The sequence below is a fragment of the Lissotriton vulgaris genome, chromosome 2_1 (assembly GCF_964263255.1).
Source record: "Lissotriton vulgaris chromosome 2_1, aLisVul1.2, whole genome shotgun sequence".
Classification (NCBI taxonomy): Eukaryota; Metazoa; Chordata; class Amphibia; order Caudata; family Salamandridae; genus Lissotriton; species Lissotriton vulgaris.
This window is the reverse complement of record NC_141687.1, coordinates 1099404622-1099417970: the sequence shown is the minus strand read 5'-3', so window position 1 is coordinate 1099417970 and position 13349 is coordinate 1099404622. Positions and strand designations below refer to the sequence as shown.

Sequence of the window (13349 nt, the reverse complement as noted above, 5' to 3'; positions counted from 1 at the left end):
GCACGCACCCCCTGCAACAACACCCAAGGCCCACTACAAAGGAAACTCCACACAAGGTTATATATAAAAATAGCCTTTGTATTATAGCAAACACCTTAGATAAAAACCATTCTTTACAATGTGCCAACAGGCACAGGCAGAATTTACAGGGGGATTATGTACATGGGACAGGGCCACATGGACCACTGTCAAGAATAGGCACTTTTAAAACTAGCACTTGGTAGAATTAGCACTTTGTAGAAGTAACACTTAGAACATAGAACACTTTTAGCATAAAATAGAAAATGTAGCACACAACCAGTAATCACTGGTAACAGGTAAGTACCACCTACGCAAACCTAACCAGCTTAGGAAAATATCATGCAGGGAACCAGGACCTCACTAGCAACACCTGTACTGGGAAGAACAACCACCTAAGTATCACTATACATTAAGGGGTATAGGTATAAGAACATTACACATGATGCATCACAACATTCAGAGGTGTAGGGCATAAACACATGATGCATAAACATACATTCAGTGGTGTAGGGAAAAGCACATGACGCATAAAAACACATTCAGAGGTGCAGCAAAGAACAATTGCGCAGAAATCACATAGGCTTAAACTCATAAACTGTCCCCAGGCCAACTGACCTCTCTGGGGCTAGGACGCCCTGTGTCCCAAATGTCAGGGGGCCAAAACAGAGCAGCTGCCCACTAAGTGCTGGGCAGCTGTGGAAACAATGGGGCCAACACGTTGGAGCCTCGGGGCTCTGGACCCAAAACACTCGTGGCCCCGTGAGCCTCGCTGGGCTCAAGAACAAAATGTGGGGCAAGGTGGGAGCAGCCCGCTCTACCAATTCAAAATGCCCCCAAAGACGTTGGACTCCCTCTCGGGGGACTCAAAGTTGAATTGGGCCACGGAGCTTCTCGTGGGCTCTAAATAAGTATGTCCCAGGTCGTTGGAGTCCCTCATGGGGGACTCGAAATAAACAAAGGTGCCCTGAGCCTCTCGTGAGCTCTAAATAACAAAATGCCCCCGAGTCTCGCAGGCTCCAGGTAACCAAATGCCCCCGAGCCTCTCAAGGCTCAATCAGGAATGCCCCCTGAGGTTGGAACGGCCAGCAATGGCGGGCCCGCTCGGAACAGGAGCCAGGTTGGGACAGGCCCCTCTGTTACCCTCGTGGAGCCCCTACCAGCCTTCTGTGACTCACCGGGCGGTTCTGGGGACTATGCTTCCCTTTCGGCCTCCTTCTCTTCCTGCACTGCGGAGGCTGCCGGCGGGGTTATCCGGCAGTGGGGACCAGCGCCGACAATGCGCCTCGGCCCCCCCTCGACCACGGGGGCTGCAGCGTCTCTGTGGGAAACCTCGGAAGCTCCAAGCGGCGGCAACCTTCTTTTACACCGGAGCGCGGGGTGGGCTACCGTCGGCTTCCGGTTCAGGGCCAAGCACTTCCGGGTCGCTGCGGTAACCAATTGCAGCACGGCCCCGGGGTATGGAGGCGGGACAGCGCCTCCTAATCGCTCTCCGGGCCGGCGGCGGTGATTTTGAGGGGTAGGCTCCCTCTGGAATTGGCACAAGGTTCCTGGCGGGGTGGGCACCTGCCAGGGACCTATAAACACCGCAAAATCACGGCAATGAGCGGGTTAGGTTACCGCGCCATAGACAAGGGCAAAATATGCGGCAGGGGCAGCCGCGAAGACGGCTCCCACGGCGGCCAAAATGCAGGATGGGCTCCTGCTTTCCCCTAGAACAAACAGGGACAAGTGGCCATTAAATCAGCGCTCCTGGGGGGACAAATCCAGCGCTCCCCGGCGCTGCAGGAACCAAGAAGTAGGGGCAAAGCGCTCCCCAGCGCCAGGATGCCCCATACTCCAGCAAGAGTTCTCCAGGAGGTGTGGGGGACAAGGCTGGGCCCAGGGCCAGCTCACAGGGTCCTCCTAGGCAGGGAGGCAATCCCCAGTGGTGGTCCTTAAGGCGCCGAGCAGCAGCAGCAGGCCCACCTCAGCTTGGATCAGGAAGAGAACATTTTCATGGGGTCACAGCCCCTCTTTTATACACCCTTTCCCTTTGTCTCAGGGTGCAGGGTGGGGGCAAACCAGTTGCAGCTGGTTTTGGAGCACTTTGTTGTGCTCAGCCACCCTTTCCATTCACTGGCCAGGCTAGGGTCATCAGTCGCACCACAGGGGGCGGAGCCAGCATTGTGTGGGGAAAGCCCAGCCCTATTCAGGTCCCAGGTGCACCCCTCCCTCACATCAGCATGCTAATCTCTCCACTCACCATCGGGGCAGACCCATCCAGACTCCTGGAGCCAGGCTCACCAGCCAATCACACGCCAGACACAAATTACACAAACATGCCAACTTCTAGAAGTGGCACTTCCACACTAGACACAATCACGCCGCATACATCATTGTGCAGCATTTAATCACACGAGTCCGCACATACCAAACTCGCACCTGCACTCCCCACGCATCAGGAACTAACATGGACACATACATTCCCCATGCATTCCTATGGGAGGGCAGGCCAACCTCACAACACGCACGCACTTTACCCTGGGACACAGTGGTAAAGTGCGCAGAAACCAAAAATCACTACCATCAATTCACCTGAATAAGCAAAAAGTTCAGGGGTGAACCTGCCAGAAGGGCCAAGTCCAACAACTGACAACTAAGTTTTTGTAATCTTTTGTAGAGCACTACTTGGGCTGCCATACAATGCATGAGTTCAGTGTGCTAAACAAAAAATAATGTCCATTTGCCAGCCTTGTTCTGTCATAGTTTTTAAAACCAGATTGAAATCTCGGAGGTCTATATATTTTGTGATCTCAGTCGTGTAGTTCTGCTGCAGACTGACATATTGTTGGTAGGCAGTAGCATTTAAGACCAACATATGACTTTTATAAATAGTGGTAGCTTCTTCAACAAACAAGTTACTTACCTTCGGTTAACACCATATCTGGTAGAGACTATCTAGCCGCAGATACCTTACCTTAGAAATATCCCCTGGTGTCAGACTGGATCCGGAAAGTTTTTGTGAGCAGTGTCCCTGCACGTCGGTAGGTGGCTTAGTTTGTCTCCGACAGGCGTACTCATCCACGCTGGAAGTGATGCATGCAGTGCCTAAATAGGCACCACCCCAGCAGACAGAAGTCAGTTTCCTCTCAAGACTTTCCATGCCAGGAGTGCGGAGCCACGAAGAACACTGACCACTGGTGTGGAAAACAAAGGCCTGAAAGAGGAACAGCCCCATCCCTAGAAATGTATTCACAAAGAGGGGAGGTTAGGTGGGTCGTTAGGGAATCTGCTGCTAGATAAGAGTCTCAATCAGATAAGGCATTACTGAAGGCAAGTAACTTGTTCATCTGATAATAGACTTCCAGCCACAGATTCCTTATCTTAGAATAGATTCCAAGCAATACCTCCCCAGAGGTGGGTCTGCGAAACAATTTCACAGTAAAAAGTCCTGGAGGACCGGAAGGGCAAAGTGTCCATCCCTATGAACCAGACTGTAGAGGCAGTAGTGCTTCGTCAACATGTGTAGAGATGCCCATGTTGCTTCCTGGCAGATATTCAGAACCAGAAAACGGTGTGCTAATACAGTAGTCGCAGCCTTGGCTCTGAAAAATGAGCATGCAAGCCCTCAGAGGGTTGCTTTTTGCTCAAAGCGTAGCAGATTTTGATACAAAGTACGATCCTTCGGTTGATGGTCAGTACTGTACCGCCTTCCCGTTCTGGGCTCTAACATACCCAATGAAGAGCTGTTCATTCACCTGGAACTCTCTTGTGCAGTCAAGGTACACCGACAATGCACCTTTTGGGTCCGGCTGTTGAAGTCACTCCTCCATCTTTAAAGGGATGAGATGGAGCATAAAAGCTAGGCAGGGTGATGGACTGGTGATAGGAAGTGACCACCTTCGGTAGGAAGGAAGCTCTAGTGCAAAGGACTAGCATCACATGGAAGATTTTGAGGTACGGGGCTTAGATGACAAAGCCTGGAGCACACTGACCCTCCGGGCAGATGTTATTGCCACTAGAAAGACCGTCTAGATGGATAAAAGCCTCAAAGGACAGTTGTAGAGCGGCTCGAAAGGAGCGTACATCAGGAAAGTCAGAACTAAATTTAGGTCCCACTGAAACGTGATGAAGGGTGAAGAAGGGAACAAATGGTGGAGACTTTTCGGAAACCTGAGTACAAGAGGGGGCTTGAAAAGGGATGGCTGATAAGGCAACCTTAAAAATGCTGAGAAGACAGAAAGACAGCATTTTAAGGTGCCCAAAGAAGAGCACGGATGGGCAAGAGAGAATAAACAGAAGGACCTGAGAAAGAGTGGCAGAAAGGGGGAGGGAGGTTGTCAACCTGTTTTTTTGCACATCATGCCACAAACTAGCCCCAACGGGAGGTATATACCGTCTTGGTGATGGCACACCTGGCTGCAAAGATGACATTACAGACTTCAGGCAGAAGGTCGAAAGCTGTCAATCTCAACACATAAAGGTGGAGCGTTGACAGGTTCGGGTTGAAAACCTTCCCTTGCTGCTGCAAAAGAAGATCCTACAGAAGGGACATCCTGATCAGAGTTCAACGGCCATGCTCAAGAGATCGGGATACCAAACTCTCTGGGCCCAATCCGGAACACAAGGGTGACTTGGGCTCGGTCGTTCCTGATCTTCTTGAAAACTCTGGGCAGGTACTGGCAGAAAGGCGCACATGAGGCCGGAGTTCTATTCAAGACGAAAAGCCGCCTTAGAAACTCCAGCGCGAAAAGTGCAGACATTGTGTGTTCTTGTTGGTGGGGAACAGATCTAACCAAGGTTCTATCCACAAACCCACCTCGCCCTGCTTATTGCAGTACCACATGGCGGTGGTGTTGTCTGTGAACATCTGCACTAGCCTCCCCTTGATGGATGGTGGAAAGCTTTTCAATGCATTGGATCGCCCGTTGCTCCAACAGGTTGATGTGGAGCCCGGATTCTGCCAGAGACCAGAGGCCTCTGATAACCACCTCTCCCAGGTAGGCGTACTAGCCCTGGAGGGATGCATCTGTCACTACTGTCAGGTCTGGCTGGGGAAGACAGAGGGGTCTGCCGCCGACCCAATTGCGGATCGTTAGCCCCCACTGCAGATTTTCTGCAATGCCCTCCGAGGTCTGAACTATGTCTGAGAGATTCCCCATATGCTGCGCCCACTCGAAATTCAAGTCCTATTGCGGAGGCTGCATACAGCAGCGGGCATGTGTCACAAGTAGGATGTAGGAGGCCATGAGGCCCAAGCAGCCTCAGAGGTAGTTTCACATGAAACCAGGATATCCTAGGTTGACTATCCTGGACTCGCTACTCGGGAGGATAAGCCCGAAACCCCACTATATTCAGAACAGCTCCAATGAAACAGACCATCTGAGAAGGGGTCAGGTGTGACTTCATCACAGAGATAGTGAACCCTAGCGAGCACAGGAGGTCCGCCATAGTCTGGAGGTGGGAGATAACTGCCTAAGCAAGCCTGACTTTACAGCCAGTCATCGAGATAGGGGAGGACTGGCACCCTTGATCTCCGCAGATGAGCTGCAACCACTGGCATCTTCACCTCCAGAAACAGGGTCAAGTACAGCCACGTCCCCAAACTCAGCTGGACCGACCACTCCATCATACACTTCAACATCTCCAGCAACCACACCTCTATCGCTTAGCCACCCAGCATTCCCACCGCAGCTGGAGCAAAGAATCAGAGAGCCGATGGGCCGATGTCCTCAGCACATCATGCTCCAACACTGCATCAAACCTGGACCAAGCTGTTAAAAACCTAAACTCAGACTGCCAACTGCATCAACATCATCCCATCAAGACCAGCAGACACAGGAGATCCACCAAGCAGGCAAGATGGTATCCCAAAAGCTGAGGACAGCAAAACGCTACTGAATGCAACTGGAAAGAAGATGGTGCACAAGCAATGACACCTCATTCAAGACCACCCTCAACCTATACCACTGGCTGCTGAGAGAGACAAAGAGTAAAGTCTTAGCTGACCACATGGATTCCTTCTCCAACCACAGCAAAGCTCTTACACATTGTTGGAGAGTTCTCCGACCCCGCAACCACAGAAAACAGCATCACCCCTCAACGAAATGACCACCATTTATAAGAACTTAGAACCTCAGGCTACCTTCACACTCTCACTGAAACCAATAGGGAACACAGAGTGACCACTAGAGACCAGCTCACCCACTAGGACACCACCACCATCATGAACTCCGTTCACTCACAAGCCCCCAGAAACCGCAGGATCCGCAGCAAGCTCACCACCCTCTAAAACTCGTCACTCGCCATGGCAACCTTTGCCAAAGACTGGAAACATGCAGAAGTCAAAGCAGTACTCAAGAAACCATCTGCTGACCCAAACAAACTTCATAACTATCATCTCATCTTTCTTTTCCCCCTCCCCACCAAAGCTCTTGAAAAAGCCATCAACCGACAACACACTAAATATCTGGAGCAGTACCTTCTCCTAAACATCTCCCAATAAGGATTCCAGCCAACCACAGCACCAAGACTGCCTTGATCGTGGCCACTGATGACATCAGAGCCCTAGTCGACCAGGTATAAACAGCGGCTCTGATCCTCTTCGACCTCTCAGCGGCCTTTCACACTGTAACTCATTACACCAAGACCAGAAGACTGCATCACATCAGTATCCAAGGTAATGTCCTCTAATGGATTGCCTCCTTGCTCACGGGAAGAACTCATAAGGTCCGCTTACCTCCATTCACCTCCAAATCCAAGGACAACATCTGCGGTGTCCCTCAAGGATCCTCCCTCCGCCCCACCCTCTTCAATACCTATATGACCCCTTTGGCCTACATCGTTAGATCCTAGGGACTAAACTACATGCAGCTCATCCTCTTGCTCTCAGAAGATCCCGCCAACACAAGAACCAGCTTTCACAGGTGCCTGAAGAGCGTCACCAACTGGATGAAGGACACCTGTCTGAAGCTCAACACAGACAAAATGAAGTGCTGATCTTCAGCAACACCACCATCCCCTTAGAACGACTCCTGGTGACCCTCAAAACTAGGACCATCACTCAAACCCACCGACCGCGCTAGAAACTTCAGCATAATCCTGGACAGCAAATTGACCTTGAAGTCCCAGATCAAATCAGTCTCCTCTGCCTTCTATCTCACACTTTGCATGTTACTAAAAGTCTTCATATTACCTCCCGTGAACATCAAGTGTACTGACACTCAGGTCCTGATCACCAGCCAATTAGACTACGGCAACGCACTTTATGCTGGGATTACCACACAGCTTCAGCAGAGACTCCAGACCATGCTCACACCTTCATCCTCGACCTCCCCAGACGGACCAACATCACCGCCCACCTCAGAAAACTTCACTGGCTCCCTAAACAGAACAGATGCCAATTTAAGCGGATGGCCCACGCCTACAAAGCACTGAACAACCAAGGAGCAGCCTACATCAACCACGCCTGAACTTCCACCATCCTACCAAACAACTGCGTTCCGCTTTGCTGTCCCTTGACCAAACCCATCGCATCCACCCAAACAGAGGAGAACAGTTCCCCTACCTCGCAGCGAAAACCTGGAATGACCTTCCGCAGCTACGGACATCCACCTCTCTACTGGAAATCTGGAGAGAACTTAAGACATGGCTGTTCGACTGAGCCACCAGAACCATCATGATCCTCAAGCGCCTGGATACCCTCTAGGGTGATTAACTGTGCTATATAACTCCACTAATTGATTGGTGAACAATCGGGGGTACTATTAAGGCCAAAGGGGAGCATGGTGAACTGAAAGTGCTTGTGACCCACCGTGAACCACAGTTAGCGTTTGGGAGCAGGCAGGACCGGGATGTGGAAGTATGCGTCCTGCTAGTCAATGCTACCATCCAGTCTCCCAGGTCCATTGCAGGCACGAGTTGTGCAAGAGTAAGCATTTTGAGATTCGCCTCTTTCAGGAAGAAATTGGGAGGGCGCAGGACTAGAATAGGTCAAAGGCCTCCGTCCTTTTAAAGCACCAGAAAGTAGCAGGAATAGGAACCACAAACTACTTCTGATGCTGGCACCCTCTTCATGGCTCCCTTGGCCAAAGAGCCACCACTTCCTGGCAGTGATTAGAGGTGGTCCTCCATCCACCTGTTGTGAGTGGGTGGCATATGGGAGGGGAAGGGTGGACACGAAGGGGAACCCAGTGTCCTGATGTTATTGGCGCCCAGAGGTGAAGGTGAAGGTGAAGGTGTATTCTGCTGTCCACTGGTTGCCCATGATGGTCGGAGGACAAGCTAAATAGGTTTGGAAGCTGTTGTGGTGGAGAAGGATGACCTCTGGATACCTGACCCACAAGGTTGGTGTATGTCATATCTTCGGACATGCAGGGTCTGAGAAGTTTGCGGGCCGTGGTGGCTGGATGGGTAGAGACATGGCTGATATCCCCTTCTGCGGCCACGAAAGAAGGAAAAAGTGGACTGGAGTTGATGGGAAGCCATGGAAAGGCCCAAGGGCCTGGCCATAGCCCTGCTGTCCTTTAAGTGCTCCAGCGTGGAGTCCTCCTTGTCCCCGAACAGACTGGAGCCATCAAAGGGCATGTCCATAAGCGAAGCTTGGACATCCCCTGAAAAGCCAATTGTCCTCAGCCAGGAGTGGTGCCGTAAGGCAACCGGAGAAGACTCCTCTCTACCTAGTGAGTCAGTCAAGTCCAGCCATCATAGGATTGGGAACTTAGCTGTGTCTCTTCCAACAGCCATAGCCTGGGAGACTATGACCTTGGCCTCCTTCCGGATTATTTGCAGCACCTGCACAACCAAGTCCCAAAGGGAATGGGGTAATGGACCAAAAGGCATGCGATGTTCACAGACTGTATTGCCAGGCTGGCAGAAGAAAACATTTTCTTACACAAGATATCCAGCCTTTTGGATTCCCCATCCTCTGTGGTGGCAGGGAATGTGCCAGGATTTACTAAGAAGGGGGAGGCTTGGACCACCAAGCTCTCCGTGGTGGAGAGTTGGGTGAGGAAAGAGGGCTCCCTTGGCGCAGGGCGATAGCGGCGGGCAATGGTCCTGCTCACAGGAGCCCCTGTGCAGGGCTTGGGCCAGACCCTGAGCAAGAGGTCTGTGAGTGCTTCATTAAATGGGGGAAGCAGTTTTCTGAAGGAGTGAATCTCGATTAAAGCACCTCCATCAAGACATTAGTCGTGACAACCACGGAGGGCAACTGAAGGTCTAGGACCTCGGCCTCCCTCCTCACCACCATATCAAATGTGGCTCCCTTCTCCGTAGCAACTTTAGGAGGAGAGACCAAGTCAGTATCTGGTTAGGTGTCAAGTCCACTGGCATCCACCAAAATCTCACGCCACTACATATCAGGGTCTAGGGACTGGTATTCTTTAGGGTGCATTGGCCCCTCCCAATCATCCCCAAGTTGTAGCCTATAGGAATAGGGCTCAGTCTCCGGCCTGGAAGGAAAGGCTCCAGTTTGCGCTGAGTCTGCATTGGGTGATGCCCTTCCAGCTCCGTGCTGGAGTCAGGATAAGCATGGGGATGGTGCTGCTGGCAGTGCCGGGAGTGTTGACTGGGGAACTGGTGTCGGGGAAGGTCGAGGTGGCACAAAAAGCGCCAGTCTGCACCAGTCTATGGATCCAAGGGCCCTGACTAACACCAAGGGTGACCTGTCGGCGGGGAACCAGTATCGCACGTCCCTTATCTGTGGGGCCTGAAATTGCACCAGCGGGGATCGACCACCAAACTATGAGATACATGGTCTCATAGAATTCTCAGAGTTGGGAGGGGGTAGCTTCGGCTCCTGGAAACTTGGGAAGGCACAGAGACGGCCCAGGCCCAGGCTCAACCTTGGAACCAGGACTTGGTTGGCAACACTCCCTTGTCTCGTTGGATGACTGACGGATGGGGTGAAGTTGAAGACCTCTTCGACTTCTTGCGGTTCTTCTTCTTCTTGTGAGACTTAACAGAGTGGGACGACTTAAGAGTGTAACGAAGATGAATTGCTCTGCGACAGAACCCGGAACCTTCCTCTCTACCAGGATTGAGACTGTTGCTGTATCGCACATCAAGAGGCAAAAGGCATTAGGGAATCGCTCCCTCAAGGACTTTGGTGCATGGTACGACAATTGAAGCAGGTCGTGGTTACACGCAAGGCACTAGTGACAGACGAGTTGCAGGACTGTCAACGACTTGCCTATGATCGGTATTGCAGGGCTTGAATCCAGACTTCTTCGTGCACATCCATGCCACACCAGGACCACACCAGAAGGCCAGGCTGTAACAAACGTTGGCAAAAAGACAGTAAAGAAATGAGCGGGGTATCTCTCTTCTTTTCTCTCTGCGCCAGTCAGCGCAGTCCTAAACTGACTTTAGCCCTCTGGGGTGGTGCCTAAAAAGGTAGCTATATAGGTACTGCACACCACTTCTGGCGCCGGCAATTCCACGTGGAGCCGAATGACATCACCTACTCGCATGCAGGGGTACTTTGTAAAATTTCAGGATCCAGTCTGATGCCTGGGGACAATTCGAAGGTAAGGAATCTGCAGCTACAATTCTCTATCGAACAAATGCATTACTGGCCTTTTCTGCCTCGAAGGATTGCTATATTAAAATGAGTTTCATGGATGGACATTGTTAGCGTTGTGATTAAGGTCCAAATATTAACCGCTCTTTTTTTACTTTTAAAAACAAGAAAAAAAAGACTGAGTAGAAAAGTTCCTTTATGAGAGAAGTCATGTGGGGCTGGAAGTACTCAATCTGGCCTACAGTCTGTTGTGCACATAAGTAGTGTTAAAGTGGTGCTCAAAGTTGGATTCAAAGGTTGACTTCCTCTGCCTTCCTGTGACACCGACTGCACTTGGGGGTACCACCACCAAAAGGCATAGTTGTGTTACGCCGGATGAGTGACAGCAGCCTAAAATTATAGGCATGCATGAGTGCTACCTCCCTTGATGACAGGAACTGCTTGGTGATTATAGAGTTGTCACCCAAAAGAAAGGCCATTGCCCTTAAAGTCAGAGTTCACTTCCGTACAGAGTGGGAGGAAATTATTCCATGAGCCCAAGACAAGGACTTCATGACCCTCTAGGCCTCTCAGGGGGGACCGGTCATGTCTGCCATAATGCTCTTCTTGTTAGTGTGACATAACCACATTTGAAAGCCATTATACTGACTTGTCTCTAAATAGTTAGCCTTGTGAGAAAGCATCATCCTGAAAACCTAAACAACTTTCAGCACGCAAAAGGAATAACAATAGCATGTACTGGAAGAACGTAGCAGTCAATGCTTCAATTGTCAGTTTGACTTTTCTGTTTTTAGTAACCGGGTCTCAAAGGAGGACACATAACCTCCAGTAAGACTGAACCGGAGGGTGGGAGACAGACCAGAAGAAGGGGATTAGCTACAACATGCTTCTATGTAAGATAGCCATATGTTTATGTAGATCATTACATGGCTGAACGAGCACAAATCTCTCCCCTCAACATGGACAATAGATTTCAATCTGTGGGAAAGGAAATAGATGTCTAGGAACAAATGTACATTAGAAATTGTGAAGAGTCCGTGCCCTTCAAAACAAGTTCTTCCTGCCTGCTGGCAGTCAAAGTTAAGAGATGTGAAGGAGAGAATATTTGGAACAATGGCCTACAGCTAACATGAATATCCGAGCTGAAGACGTTTTCTTTAAGAAAATACCTTCAGAGTTACAGCAGTTGTAGCGGGTTTTAAACAGAAAAATGTCACACATACCGGACCCCAGAATTTCTTCAAACATACTCTTAATCTTGCAAGGAATATGTTGGTGGCAAGTGGAGGTAAAAACAAGAGGCAGGTAAGGGAGGATTTTACTCTAACTGTGAGGGAAAGGAAGGAGGGAGAGAACAAACATCTGAAAAAAATTGAAGAAGGTATCATAAGGCAACAAAGGGACATAACATCTGGGTAAAAGATTAGGGCAGTTGAAATCTACCTCGGTTAACGATAATTTCCACATCCCCGTATGATTGGTTTACATAATGAGAGGTTCAAAAGATGAAAACACTATAGTGAAATCAGGCTGCCTCTCTTTGCGATAAGTGTTTGCCTGAGGGTGTGCAGGCATGCATGGATGTGATAGTGCCTCATCTCAGAACAATGGGTGAGCCAGGGGTTCCTGTACTTCGGGAACTGGCTCGTAAAAGCATTTCCAAGCACAGAGGACCCAAAATACCTTTAGGGGCATCTTGGTGTGTTTCTGCAATGTTCAGCAAGCCAGAAAGTCTCAGATGGAAAAAATTGAAAGATTCAGTTTCAAAGAGACTTTTTCCCATGCTAGAAAATAAATGTTTTTTTTTTAGAAAAGCAGCATTCCTCCTACACTTACATGTCTAACATGCTCAAGCGAGGTAACTCAGAGGGGTTAAAAGAAAGACATCTCAGCCTGAAGGCAACTTGTGTGAAATCACTGGCTCACAAAAAGTACAATTTCACCATAGAAGTTTGACCTCCAAATAAAAGAACCTGTAATGGCTGTTACAAGTCTTTCTCGAGACGAATAAATACTTTGATAATAACGCATGATGAAGATCATGAACAATGGGATTTATAAATGTAATAATAATTTGCAAAAATCTACTTTTTTCTTCAGCAATTCCGAGGTAAACCTCTAAACTCTCTCCATTTAGTCATTCTCTTTAAATTTTATGGGAAGAGGCCCTTTATAATTTCATTTTTCCCACATCCTGTGCCTTTTCACTTTTATTTTAGTAAAGCATTACTTTATGGTAAAACGTATTGTTAACATTATCCTTTCTCTTTAACCCTTTTTAACCGCCCACTTTGCCAATTGTTAGTCCTTTTTTTACATTCCTTACTTAATTTCCATGAAATGTGTGCATGCTGAAGCAATTAAACTGAAAAAAGTTAATGCCTCCTTAACAGACATTGATAGGATCTTTCCTAGACCTGTCTCCTTAACAGCAGTGGCTTTAAAAAAGCCTGTCCTGTAAAACACCACTCTGAAATTCAATATATTTTGTCTGGCACCTTTCGTTCCAGACGGGGCCAAAATGAAATGCGTTCAGGTAGCAATGTACAGAGAGCTAAAAGTAGCCCTAGAAAGTCTATTAAGCATATTCGCAAATGAGCAATCCTAATTAAAATAAAATAAAAAAAGACAAATGGTGCCAAAGGATTCATTACGTCGAAGTCTACCAGATAGCCCTGCTGTCTGGTTTCCTAAAGACATCTTGGGTACCTTCAGAAAGCCGCCTGATGATTACCATTGGCTTTGTAACTCACATTTTCTGGTTTTATGCTTGCTGGGTTTATTTGCTTTAGGCTGTCCAGCTCGAGTTTATCCCTCCCGCTGCTCA

General features: G+C 49.2%; 1 protein-coding gene across 2 annotated transcripts in view; it reads right to left on the bottom strand.

The window, feature by feature from the left end:
• TBCEL (tubulin folding cofactor E like) overlaps positions 1 to 13349 on the bottom strand; it is a 233275-nt gene that overhangs the window by 2601 nt on the left and 217325 nt on the right. The window lies entirely within an intron of this gene.